The following is a 12793-nucleotide window of genomic DNA, read 5'->3' as shown; positions in this document are numbered from 1 at the left end:
TAATGGCATTTATATAACATTTTATTTATAACAAAGAGACAAGGGCCCAGAGAGGTGAGTGATTACTCAGAAAAGACTGGTGATTTTTATACTAAATCAAATCTCAGACTCAAACTATGGTAGGAATGATTGCTGATATAATAGGGAACTGCTAATGCTTACTCAAAAGCAATTTATAATATGTTGTTGCTACTTTCGTGGTAATAAATTTAGCTTGCTTTGATAACTGTATGATTAAAACTCAACTTTGAGACTTTCTTCTACCATACTTTTTATTCTAGTGATTAATTCAGAACCCACTGTGAAATGCTTTTTTTTCCTTCTACAAAACCTCATAGAACTACTCTTGCTATAAGAAAGGGGATTTTATGGAAAGGGATAAAGATTAATCCCACAATAGAATATAATAGATTGGAATGGAGAGAAAATGAAGAGGAAGGCTTGTAGGAAGAAAGCTGTAGTAGTCTAGATCTCCACTACTGATGACCAGAAATAGGGAGAGAGAGGTCAGATTGTTATGGGAACAAGTAACAAGACTTACTTAATACCTTCCTTGATACTAAGGGGGAACAAAGATTAAAAAAAGACAAAGATAAGTCAGGACACAGTTATAATCATGGTGATTGAGCAGTTACGAAGGAGAAAAAAGAATGGTAATCATTTATTGAATATGATTATTTGCCAGGTTTAGCTCTAGGCATCTTACATGTATTTAACATTTGTCCTGAAGCACAGAGAGATTAATTAACTTGCTCAAGGTTAGGCAGTTTTTGAGTGGTAGTCAGTATTTGAACCCAGGCAGTTTGGCCCTGAAGGTTGTGCCCCTAAACAGTATGCTGATTTATGACTTGTAAAATGATGGAATGAACAAAGAAAACAGAAGAGTCTAAGTCCATCTTATGGGGAAAGATCAGTAAATTCTTTTTAGTTAGTTGTTTGAAGTGAGAAGAGAAACATTTAATCATTCAAGTAGGAATGACTAGTAAAAAACTAGAAATATAACTGAATCTTTTTGCTTCCTCTGATTTTACATGTTTATGTATTAAATGTCTTAGTGTTTATGTATTATGTTTATGTATTAAATGTCTTATTTTTTTATATTTTATATTTTTTATATTTTATATTTATATTTTATATTTTAATACATTAATTAAATGTATTAAATTATGTATTAAATGTCTTAGTGACTATGATAGTTTCATGGAGTAATATGAATTAAAGTTTTTCTTTGGGTGTAATGTTAACTTTTGATTTTTAAGTTGTAAATATTTTAAAGATGAAGCAAAGAATAAATAAAATTATAATAAAGGCCTATGTACCCACTACTTAGCAGTTTTTAAAGAAATTAACGTAGATAAAATTGATTCCCTGTATTTTCTCTTTGTCCTCAGAAGAAACTGCTCTTGTCATTCCCATGCCTTTTATTATTGAATTTTAATAATTCTTTTATATATTATGGATACAAGTACTTTGTCAGATATATATGTATTGCAGATATTTTCTGTCTATGGCCTTTCATTTTCAGTGTTTAATTTTAAGAAAAAGAAAATTTTAACTTTGGGTTTGTTCTTTTTTTTTTTTTTTTTTTTGATGTTTTGTGCTTTTTAGGACTTAAGAAATCTTAGCTTACCCAAGATTATGAATTTTCTCCCTTTTTTCCCAGAAATTTCTAAATTTTTATTTTATGGTTAGGTTTGTGATTCATTTGAACTTAATTTTTTTTTAACTTAATTTTTATATGTGGTTTGAAGTAAGGATAAAAGTTTATTATTTTTCCCATATGGATAGTCTATTGTCCCAGTATCATTTGTTGAAAAAACTGTTCTTAGATTATAAATTAGATTTGCATTTTAGTTGAAAATCAGATGAACATATATTTGTGAGTCTTTGTGGACTTTATATTATTTCATTTATCTATAGGTCTGTTCTTAGGCTAATAATATATTGACTTGATTGCTATAGCTTTTATAGTAAGCCTTGAAATTTGGTAATATGAGTCTTTGTTTTTTGTTTTCAAAATTGTTAGGTTATTCTAGGATCTTTGCATTCATTTCTATGTGATTCATATCATATTGTAAGCTCCTACAAAAAAACAGCCTGAGGAAATTTTGATTGAGATTGCATGGAATTTATCAGTCAGTTCCCAGATAATTGTAAATTTCTTTCAGTGCTATTTTATAATTTTAAATTGTTTACATTTTCCATATATTTGGTTAACTTTATCCATACATATTTTCATGTTTTTAATGAGATTGTAAATCATTTTTTAAATTCAATGTATTAGTTTTTATATAGAAACACAATTTTGTATAGATATTTTGTATAGAGTTTTGTAGAGATACACAATTGATTTTAGTATAGGGCCTTTTGTCTGTACTCTAAGTTCTGAAAGATTTTGATGCTTAGGGTTTTTTGATGGGTTGGTGTCCTTATTACTATGAGTATCTCTTTTTATCCCCGATAATATTTCTGACACTGTTTAACATTGCATGTATCTCCACTGTTGGCTTTTGAGCCATCATTGTTTGAATTTTTTTTTTTTTTTTTTAGTGGCTTCTCTAGGCTATTTATCCCATTTAACTTCAAATGTTATACTACTTTACAGTATACTACTATTTACCTCTTCTCATACTTTGTGCTGTTGTTGTCATTTACTTCTACAATGTATTGTAAACCCCAATGCTCCATGATTGTATGTTCTTCAAACAGTTACTTGTTGAAGAACTTTAAGAATGAGGGGGAAAACACATTTTAAATTTATCCATACATGTACTCTTCCCAACAATCTGCCTTCCTTTGTATTGATCCATGATGCCATCTGGTGTCATTTTTCTACTGCCTAAACAACTTTCTTTATCATTACTCATAATGTAGGTCTGCCAATGAACTTTAATTTTTTGGTGTGAAAACAGTTTTTAGTTTTCCTTTCATTTTGAAGGAGAAAGATCTACATTGACTTCATTTTTTTTTTTCTCCCCTGTCAGTACTTAAAGTCTGACATAACTATATGTAATTTTTTCTTGAGTTTTAATTTAAATTCCAGTTAGTTAACCTACAGTGTAATATTAGTTTCAAGTGTACAATGTAGTAATTCAACACTTCCATACATCACCAGGTGCTCAGCATTCCTTAATCTTCATCACCTATTTAACCCATCCTACACTGCACTTCCCTTCTAGTAACCATCAGTTTGTTCTCCATAATTAAAAAAAATTTTTTTTTTTTAATGTTTACTTTTGAGAGAGAGAGGGAGACAGAACATGAGTGGGGGAGGAGCAGAGAGAGAGGGAGACACAGAGCTGTCAGCACAGAGCCTGATGCGGGGCTCGAACTCACAAACCATGAGATCCTGACCTGAGCCAAAGTCGGACGCTTAACCAACTGAGCCACCCAGGCTCCCCTGTTCTCCATAATTAAGAGTCTCTTTCTTGATTTGTCTCCTTCTTTTCCCTTTGTTCATTTGTTTTGTTTCTTAAATTCCACATATGAGTGAGATGATATGGTATTTGTCTTTCTCAGACTGACTTATTTCACTTAGCAAAATATTCTCTAGCTCCATCCATGTCATTGCAAATGGCAAGATTTCTTTCTTTTTTTTTTTTTTTTTTTGATGTCTGAATAATATTCCATTGTCTGTATATCCCACATCTTCTTTATCCATTTATCAGTTGATAGACATTTGGGCTCTTTCCATACTTGGTAGTTATTTATTATTGATAATGCTGCTTATAAACATTGGGGTGCATGTACCCCTTCAAATTTGTATTTTTGTAACCTTCGGGTAAATGCCTAATAGTGTAATTGCTGGATCATAGGATGGTTCTGTTTTCAGGTTTTTGAGGAACCTCCATACCGTTCTCTAGAGTGGCTGCACCAGTTTGCATTCCCACCAGCTGTGCAAAAGGGTTCTCCTTTCTCTGTATCCTTGCCAACACATGTTGTTTCTTGTCTTGTTAATTTTAAGCCTTCTAACAGTTGAGTGTTATCTTATTTTTGTTTTGATTTGTATTTCCCTAATGATGAGTGATGTTGAACATTTTTTCATGTGTCAGTTGGCCATCTGGATGTCTTCTTTGGAAAAGTGTCTATTCATGTCTTCTGCCCACTTCTTAATTGGGTTGTTTGTTTTGTGGGTGTTGAGTTTGATAAGTTCTTTATAGATTTTGGATACTAACCCTTTATTGGATATGTCATTTGCATATGTCTTCTCCCACTCTGTAGGCTGCATTTTAGTTTTGTTGTTTTCTTTGCAGTGCAGAAGCTTTTTATCTTGATGAGGTCCCAATAGTTCATGTTTGCTTTTCTTTCCCTGGCCTCTCGGCTACATGTCTGGTAAGAAGTTGCTCTAGCCAAGGTCAGAGAAGTTGCTGCCTGTGTTCTTCTGTAGGATTTTGATAGTTTCCTGTCTAACATTTGAGGCTTTCATCCATTTTGAATTTATTTTTGCGTGTGGTATAAGAAAGTGGTCCAGTTTTATTCTTCTGCATGTCACCATCCAGTTTTCCCAGCACCATTTATTGAAGAGACTTTTTTCTATTGGTTTTTTTTCCCTGCTTTTTCAAAGATGAATTGACCATATAGTTGAGGGTCCATTTCTGTGTTTTCTATTCTCTTCTACTGATCTATGTGTTTGTTTTTGTGCCAGTATCATACTGTCTTGGTGACTATAGCTTTGTAAAATAGTGTGAAATTCAGAATCCTGATGCCTCCAGTTTTATTTTTATTTTTCAAGATTGCTTTGGCTATTTGGGTCTTTTTTCGTTCCATATAAATTTTAGGATTGTTTGATCTAGCTCTGTGAAGGATGCTGGTGGTATTTTGATAGGGATTGCATTAAATGTATAGATTGCTTTGGGTAGTATAGATATTTTAACAGTGTTTTTTCTTCCAGTCAGTGAACATGGAATGTTTTTCCATTTCTTTGTGTCTTCTTCAATATCTTTCATAAGTGTTCCATAGTTTAAAGAGTATAGATCTTTTACCTCTGTAGTTTTTATTCTTAAGTATCTTATTGTTTTTTGTGCAGTTATAAATGGGACCAGTTCCTTGATTTCTGCTGCTTTGCTATTGGTATATAGAAATGCAAGATTTCTGCATGTTGATTTTATATCCCACGACTTTGCTGAATTCATGTATTAGTTCTAGCAATTTTTTGGTGGAGTCTTTTGGGTTTTCTACATAGAGTATCATAGCATCTGCAAATAGTGAAAGTTTGACTTCTTCCTTGGCAATTTCTATGCCTTTTATTTGTTTTTGCTATTTGATTGCTGAGTCTAAGACTTTCAGTGCTATATTAAGTAGTAATGGTGAGAGTGGGCATTCATATCTTGTTCCTGACTGTAGGGGAAAGTCTCTCAGTTTTTCCACATTGAGGATGAGATTAGCTGTGCGTCTTTCACACATATGGCCTTTATGATGTTGAGGTATGTTCCATCTATCTGTACTTTGTTGAGGTTTTTTAAATTTTATTTTTAATTTTTTTTAATGTTTATTTATTTTTGAGACGGAGAGAGAGCATGAACGGGGGAGGGTTAGAAAAAGAGAGACACAGAATCCGAAGCAGGCTGCAGCCTCTGAGCTGTCAGCACGGAGCCCGACGTGGGGCTCAAACTCACGGACCGTGAGATCATGACCTGAGCCGAAGTCGGATGCTTAACCGACTGAGCCACCCAGGCGCCCCTGTTGAGGTTTTTTTTAAATCAAGAATGGGGGGCGCCTGGGTGGCGCAGTCAGTTAAGCGTCCGACTTCAGCCAGGTCACGATCTCACGGTCCGTGAGATCGAGCCCCGCGTCAGGCTCTGGGCTGATGGCTCAGAGCCTGGAGCCTGTTTCCGATTCTGTGTCTCCCTCTCTCTCTGCCCCTCCCCCGTTCATGCTCTGTCTCTCTCTGTCCCAAAAATAAATAAACGTTGAAAAAAAAAAATTTAAATGAAGAATGGATGCTGTATTTTGTCCAATGTTTTTTCTGCATCTACTGAGAGAATTATATGGTTCTAATCCTTTCTTTCTTTCTTTTTTTAATGTTTATTCATTTTTGAGAGAGTGTGAGTGTGGGAGAGGCAGTGAGAGAGAGGGAGACATAGATTCTGAAGCGGGCTCCAGGCTTCAAGCTGTCAGCACAGAGCCCGACGTGGGGCTCGAACCCACGGACCGTGAGATCATGACCTGAGCTGAGGTTGGATGCTCAACCCACTGAGCCACCTAGGTGCCCCTAATCCTTTCTTTTATTAATGTGGTGTATCACTGTGATTGTTTTGCAAATATCGAACCAGCCCTGCAGCCCAGGAGTAAATCCCATTTGATCATAGTGAATACTTTTTTTAATGTAATGTTGAATTCTCTTTGCTGGTATCTTGTTGAGAATTTTTTGCATCTAGGTTCATCAGGGATATTAGTGTGTAATTGTCCTTTTTAGAGGGATCTTTAGCTGGTTTTGGAATCAAGGTAATGCTGGCTTCATAGATTAAGTTTGGAACATTTCCTTCCATTTACTTTTTTGGGGACAGTTTGAGAAGACTATGTATGAACTCTTCTTTAAATGACTGGTAGAATTCCCCTGGGAAGCCATCCGGCCCAGGACTCTTGTTTCTTGGGAGATTTTTTGATTACTGATTCAATTTCTTTCCTGGTTATGGGTCTGTTCAAATTTTCTATTTCTTACTGTTTCAGTTTTCGTAGTTTGTGGGTTTCTTTTCTTTTCCTTGCAAGTTTATTTATTTATTCTGAGAGAGAGAGAGTGCAAGAGTGTAAGTGGGGGAAGGGCAGAAAGAGGAGAGAGAATTTCAAGCAGGCTCTGTACTGTCAGCACAGACTCTTGGTTAACCAACTGAGCCATCTAGGCGTCCTGGTAGTTTATGGGTTTTTAGGAATTTGTCCATTTCTTCCTGATTGCTCAGTTTCTTGGCATATAATTTTTCATAGTATTCTTTTATAATTGTATTTCTGTGGTGTTGTTTGCAAAATCTCCTCTTTTGTTTGTGATTTTATCTATTTGGATCCTTTCTTTTTTTTTTTTTTTTTGATAAGCCTGGCTAGGGGTTATCAATTTTATTTCCAAGAACTAGCCTTTAGTTTCATGGACCTGTTGTATTGTTTTGTTTGTTTGTTTCTATATTGTTTATTTCTTCTCTAATCCTTATTATTTCCCTTCTTCTGCTGGCTAAAGCTTTATTTGCTGTTCCTTTTCTAGTTCCTTTAGGTGTAAGGCTAGGTTGTGCATTTAGGACCTTTCTTGCTTCTTGAGATAAGCTTTAATTGCAATATACTTTGCTCTTAGGATTGTCTTTGCTGCATTCCAAAAGGTTTGGACTGTCATGTTTTCATTTTCATTGGCTTCCATGTATTTTTTAATTTCTTCTTTAATTGCCTGGTTAACCTGTTTATTTTTTAGTACGATGTTCTTTAGCCTCCATATATTTGAGGACTTTCCAAATTTTTTCTTGTGGTTGACTTCAAGTTTCATAGTGTTGTAATCAGAAAACATGTATGGTATGATCTTGATCTTTTTGTACCTGTTGAGGGCTGATTTGTGACTCAGTGTGTGATCTGTTCTGCAGAATGTTGTATATACACTCCAGAACAATGTGTATTCTGCTGCTGTAAGATGAAATGCTCTGAATATATCTGTTAAGTTCAGCTGGTCCAGTGTGTCATTGAAAGCCATTGTTTCCTTGTTGATTTTCTGCTTAGATGATCTGTCCATTGCTGTATGTGGAGGAGTAAAGTTCCCTACTATTATTGTATTATTGTCGATGAATTCCTTTATGTTTGTGATTAACTGATTTATATATTTGGTTTCGTCCAAGTTGAGGACATAAATATTTACAATTGCTAGATTTTCTTGGTGAAAAGACCCCTAATGATGATGTAATGCCCTTCTTCTCTTGTTACAGTCTTTGTTTTAAAATCTAGTTTGTCTGATATAAGTATAGCAACTCTGGCTTTCTTTTGACATCCGTTAACATGATAGTTGGTTCTCTATCCCCTCACTTTCAGTCAGCACATGTCTTCAGGTGTAGATATCTCTTGTAGGCAGCATATACATGAGTTTTGTTTTATTATTGTTTTCTGATACCCTGTGTCTTTTTGATTGAAGCATTTTAGTCCATTTACATTCAGAGTGATTATTGAAAAATAAAAAGTTAGTGCCATTGTGTTACCTGTAGAGTTGGTGTTTCTGGTGATGTTCTCTGGTCCTTGGTAGTCTTTGCTGCTTTGGTCTGTTTATTTATTTTTTTTTAAATTTCATTCATTCATTCATTCATTCTCTGCTCAGAGTACCCCTTAAAATTTCATGCAGGGCTGGTTTAGCAGTCACAGACTCCTTTAGTTTTTGTTTGTTGGGGAAACCCTTTGTCTCTTTCTATTCGCAATGAAGTCTTGCTGAATAAAGAATTGTTGGGTGCATGTTTTACCCATTCAGTACATTGAATATATCCTGCCACTCCCTTCTGGCCTGCCAAATTTCAGTGGACAGATCTGTTGCTAACCCATGTGTCTACCCTCGTAGGTTAAGGACTTTTTGTCCCTAGCTGCTTTCAGATTTCTTTCTTTACCTTTGTATTTTGCAGTTTTCACTACAGTATGTCATGGTATTGACCTGTTCTTGTTGATTTTGAGGGGAGTTCTCTGTGCCTCTTGGACTTGAATGCCTTTTTCCTTCCCCAGATTAGGGGAGTTGTCAGCTATAATTTGTTGAAAGAAAACTTCTGCCCCTTTTTCCTGTTCTTCTTCTTCTTCTTCTTCTTCTTCTTGGACTCCTGTTATATGGATATTGTTCCATTTTATGGCATCACTAAGTTCTCTAAGTCTTCCCTTGTGATCTAATAGTTTACTTTCCCTCTTAAGCTTCATTATTTTCCATAATTTTATCTTCTATATCGCCTATTCTCTCCTCTGCTTCTTCAATCCTTGTTATGACTCTATCCAGTCAGTTTTGCATCTCAGTTACAGTATTTTTTTATTTCAGCCTGACTACTTTTTAGGTCTTTGATCTCTGCAGCAAGGGTTTCTCTGGTGTCTTCTATGCTTTTTTTCAAGCCCAGCTAGTAGTCTTATGACTTGTTCTAAATTCTTGTTCAAGAATTTTTTTTATATCTCTTTTGAGCAAGCCCCTGGCTTTGATTTCTTCTTGACTTTTCTTTTGGGGAAAATTCCTCTCTCTTGTCATTTTGGGTAAGTTTCTGTCTTTTGCATGTTTTAAAAGTTTGTTGCATTTCCTACACCTAAAAGTAATGCTATATTTAAAAGAGGTCATATACTGTCTAGGGCCTGGCACTTGAGGAAGTGTTTCTGGTGTATGCTGCGTGCACTCTGCTGTTGTGTTTTGACTGCTCTTTCCCACTGGTCAGTCCTCTCTGGAGCTCCTCCTTGCTTGCAGTGGGGAGTGTTTGGACCTTTAACTAGGTGTGCTTTGATTTGTTTGTTAAAATAAGTCTGGGAAAAAGGGGGAGGGAACCCCAGAGAATAAAAAACTAAAAGGCTGATTCCAAAGAAACAGAAAGGGAAAACAAGAAGAAAATAAAAATAAAAAGAATAAAGAAGCCTGATCCAAAAATAGAAAAGGAAATGAAAACAAACAAACAAACAAGAAACTGTGAGACTGATTCCAAAAGAAAAAATGAAGAAGAAAGAAAAAGAAGAAAAAAAAGTAAGCCTAGTCCTAGTTCCACCAGAACTGCAGGTATAATTTTGAAGCACTGGATTTTCAGTACACTTGGTACATGATGGGTGCTGGTTGTGCTGGTCTTCTGGAGGAAAGGCCGGCTGCCTTGGCTCACAGTCAGTCTTGCCCTGGTTAATAAGCATTTGCCAAGCATAGGGGGACAGGGTTTGGTGTAAGTGGGCCCCACCTCTACCGGGGGCCTCTTTGCTGCCCAGCAAAGTCCATTGTTTTGGTATTGGGGGAGGGAGGAGGAAATGGCACCACCCAAATCTCTTGTCCCCAGACAAGGAATCTCACCCCCCCAGCTATTCAGGCAGCCCTCACAGAATATGAGGGCAGTTCAGCTCTCTCTCTACCACAGCTCTCCTGTGTTCTTTCTTTGGTGCACTGCTGGGATTCAAAACTTGACATCTTAAAGAACCTAGCACTTAGCGACCCACCCCCCTCCTCAGGAGCAGAGCCTTTCCACACTGTGTCTGATGTCCTTTGTCCCAGAAAAATAGTTCTGTGCGTTGCATGGAATCCATGGCAGAGCACCACTAAAAGCAGCAAAAAGTTTACATGTTCTCTGGGTGCAACTCTGTCCCCTGCCTATGAAAGGCCTTTTGCTGAGCTTACAGGGTCTTTTGTCCTTGGAAAGGCAATATACCCTCTTCCAAAAGTACTCCAGGCAGGGGAATGCGCTCTCCTAGTGTGCCTGGGAGATCTCTACGCCACACTGTGTGCTCTGGGGCCAGTTCCCTCCTTCTCCTAGGAGTCTTTGCCACAGCTCTGCTCCAGAGAAAGTTGCACACTTCCAGAACCTCAGAGTTTGAGCTCTAAACGCTGTTTCCAAAAAAAACAAAAAACAAAAAACCTGCAACATTCAGTACTTCTTGCTCTCCATTGTGTTTGTCCGGATGGGTTTTCCTCCTGTGCAAATCCAGTGCTGCACTCTCTCAACTCCTCCTTTTCTCTTTTTTGTCTCTCCACAGAAAGGGTTCTTTCCCTTCCACAGCACTGCCATTTTTCTCTCCCCCAGTTCACTTCCACTGCCTCCCTCCAACCGTGGAGATCCTTCTGCCAGTCTGCAGATCAATTTCCTGGGTGTTCCAAGTGATCTGACCTCAATACAGCTGTGTTTGAGGGACAAAGAAAACCCAGCTTTCCCCTACTTCTGCATCACCTTAATTCCTTCGACAGTTTTATTTCTTAAATCTTTCTTGAATCTGTCCACTTTCCTCTATTTTTCTACTTCCATCTAGTTTCTTCATTTCTCACTTAAGCCTATGATAAATTTCTCTTAGTTGGTTTAACAGTGTCCATGCTTGCCTAATTCCAGGCTGTTTTTACATTAAAACTAGAATGAACTTTCTGAGATGCAAATTTGTTGATGCCACTTACCTATCGCATTACCTATGACCTCCCCAAACAAAGCAAGTACACACAAAAACTTTAATGGCTTAATATTATTTATAAGGCTCTCTTTCACCTTTAAGTTTCAGCATACTGCTCTATCTCCTATCTTTCTTTCCCTCGTACTTGTTATCCTAGCTACAGTGGCCTTTTTTCCTTCTTTTCAGTGCCAGGAGATTGTTAACTTTATGTGCATTCAAATGTAGAGTTCACCTAAAAACACATGAATGGTGGACTTCTTTCAACCTGTGATTTCTAAATTTTCTAACATAAGTATGCTTTTTTTTTATAGTTAAACATAAATATTGAAATTTGTAATGTGCCAAATAGGTAGTGGGACAGGCAGGTTTTTAAGTGTCTTTTTAACTTATCCCATGATTTCTTTGGAATCCTCAGAAGGAAAGTGTGACATTTAGGCAGCAATATGTGGTATGATAGGTGGGAGTGCTAAACAAACACTTCCTCCCTGTGTATACTTAACTTGCCATCTATCATGATACCTTACATTCTGTCAATTTCAATTCTATGTAATATTTGTTAAGAGTTGGTCAGAGACTAGCTGAGAATATAGGCACTGTAAAGTCAGTTCTAGACAGGAACTTTGAAATCCTTATAAGGAAGGGTCATATTGGAAGATAGGGAAGTGTGCAAAGATCACATGATTACTGTGGTTATACTTCAGTTCTGGGCATAGGCATTGGTGACATCTTAGTCTTCTTCATCTTTGTCTTGGTCTTCATCTTGGTCTTCTTCATCTTTGTCATCTTCATTGTCTGTCATCTTCTCTTCCTTTCCCGCCCCTCCCTCTCCTCACTCTCCTTCCCCTCCCTTCTACTTTTTCTGTTAAAACTTTTGGCATAAGAAGTGAGAAGATAAATTTTCCATACTGTTAAGTAGGTTAAAACAACATTTCTATCAGAAATTCAAATTGACGGCAAGCTGAACAATTCTAGTGCATATTTTCATATTGTAATATTTCAGTTATGGGCATTTGATAATTTTTAGCTGATCACCTGAGCAGACACAAACATAAAAGTAAATTATTTTTTAAAATCTTGTAAATTTCATAGTTAAGTCTGTTTTGTGATCTCTTGAGGGAAGGGAGTCTCCACTTTCTTTTAATTTTTATATAGTAGCTAGTTTCCCATTTTTGTATGGTACATGCTATTAAAATAATGGTTTCTTAAATCACATTGCAAAAATCCAAAATCCTGGCATTCTTCTGTTACTATATTTATTTGGAGAGCATTGGAAACTAATGCAAAGGAGACAACAGATTGTGTGTGTTGAACAGAAAGGAATAAAAGTTCAGTAAAGCTTAATAGTTTGTCCATCTTCACATAAATGCTGCAGAACAGTAGGCAGTCTTGGGGCTGCTTGGTGTACGGGGCACTGTTGATTTAAGAGACAACAACACTACAACCCAAAATTTTGGGAAAGTTGAGTGAGAGGGCTGATTAATTTATAGTTGCAGAAATAGTCTTTAAGCCACTCGTGATCACTACATTCTGTTTATAATGGTGACCTTGAACTGTTAGGGGAAGTTTATTACATTTTATATATCTCATTTATTATGTAGCAAAGTATACAATATGTTTTAGATAGGTTTTTTTAAAAACAAAATTGTTTATAATTGAAAGTTACCTATCCTCAAGGAAATTTCTGTTAATTTGTTACAATATAATCATATGATTAGGTGGCAATTTGGGTTGTTAAAGTCTACTTCAGCTCTAT

The 12793-nt window shown here is 36.3% G+C and overlaps 1 protein-coding gene across 1 annotated transcript in view; it reads left to right on the top strand.

Moving 5' to 3' along the window:
- Positions 1–12793, top strand: part of KIAA2026 (KIAA2026 ortholog) — a 133160-nt gene that overhangs the window by 22205 nt on the left and 98162 nt on the right. The window lies entirely within an intron of this gene.

Source organism: Leopardus geoffroyi, chromosome D4 (genome assembly GCF_018350155.1).
Source record: "Leopardus geoffroyi isolate Oge1 chromosome D4, O.geoffroyi_Oge1_pat1.0, whole genome shotgun sequence".
In the NCBI taxonomy this organism is placed as follows: Eukaryota; Metazoa; Chordata; class Mammalia; order Carnivora; family Felidae; genus Leopardus; species Leopardus geoffroyi.
The sequence above is the reverse complement of the archived record's forward strand: the minus strand, read 5'-3'. Positions and strand labels throughout refer to the sequence as shown.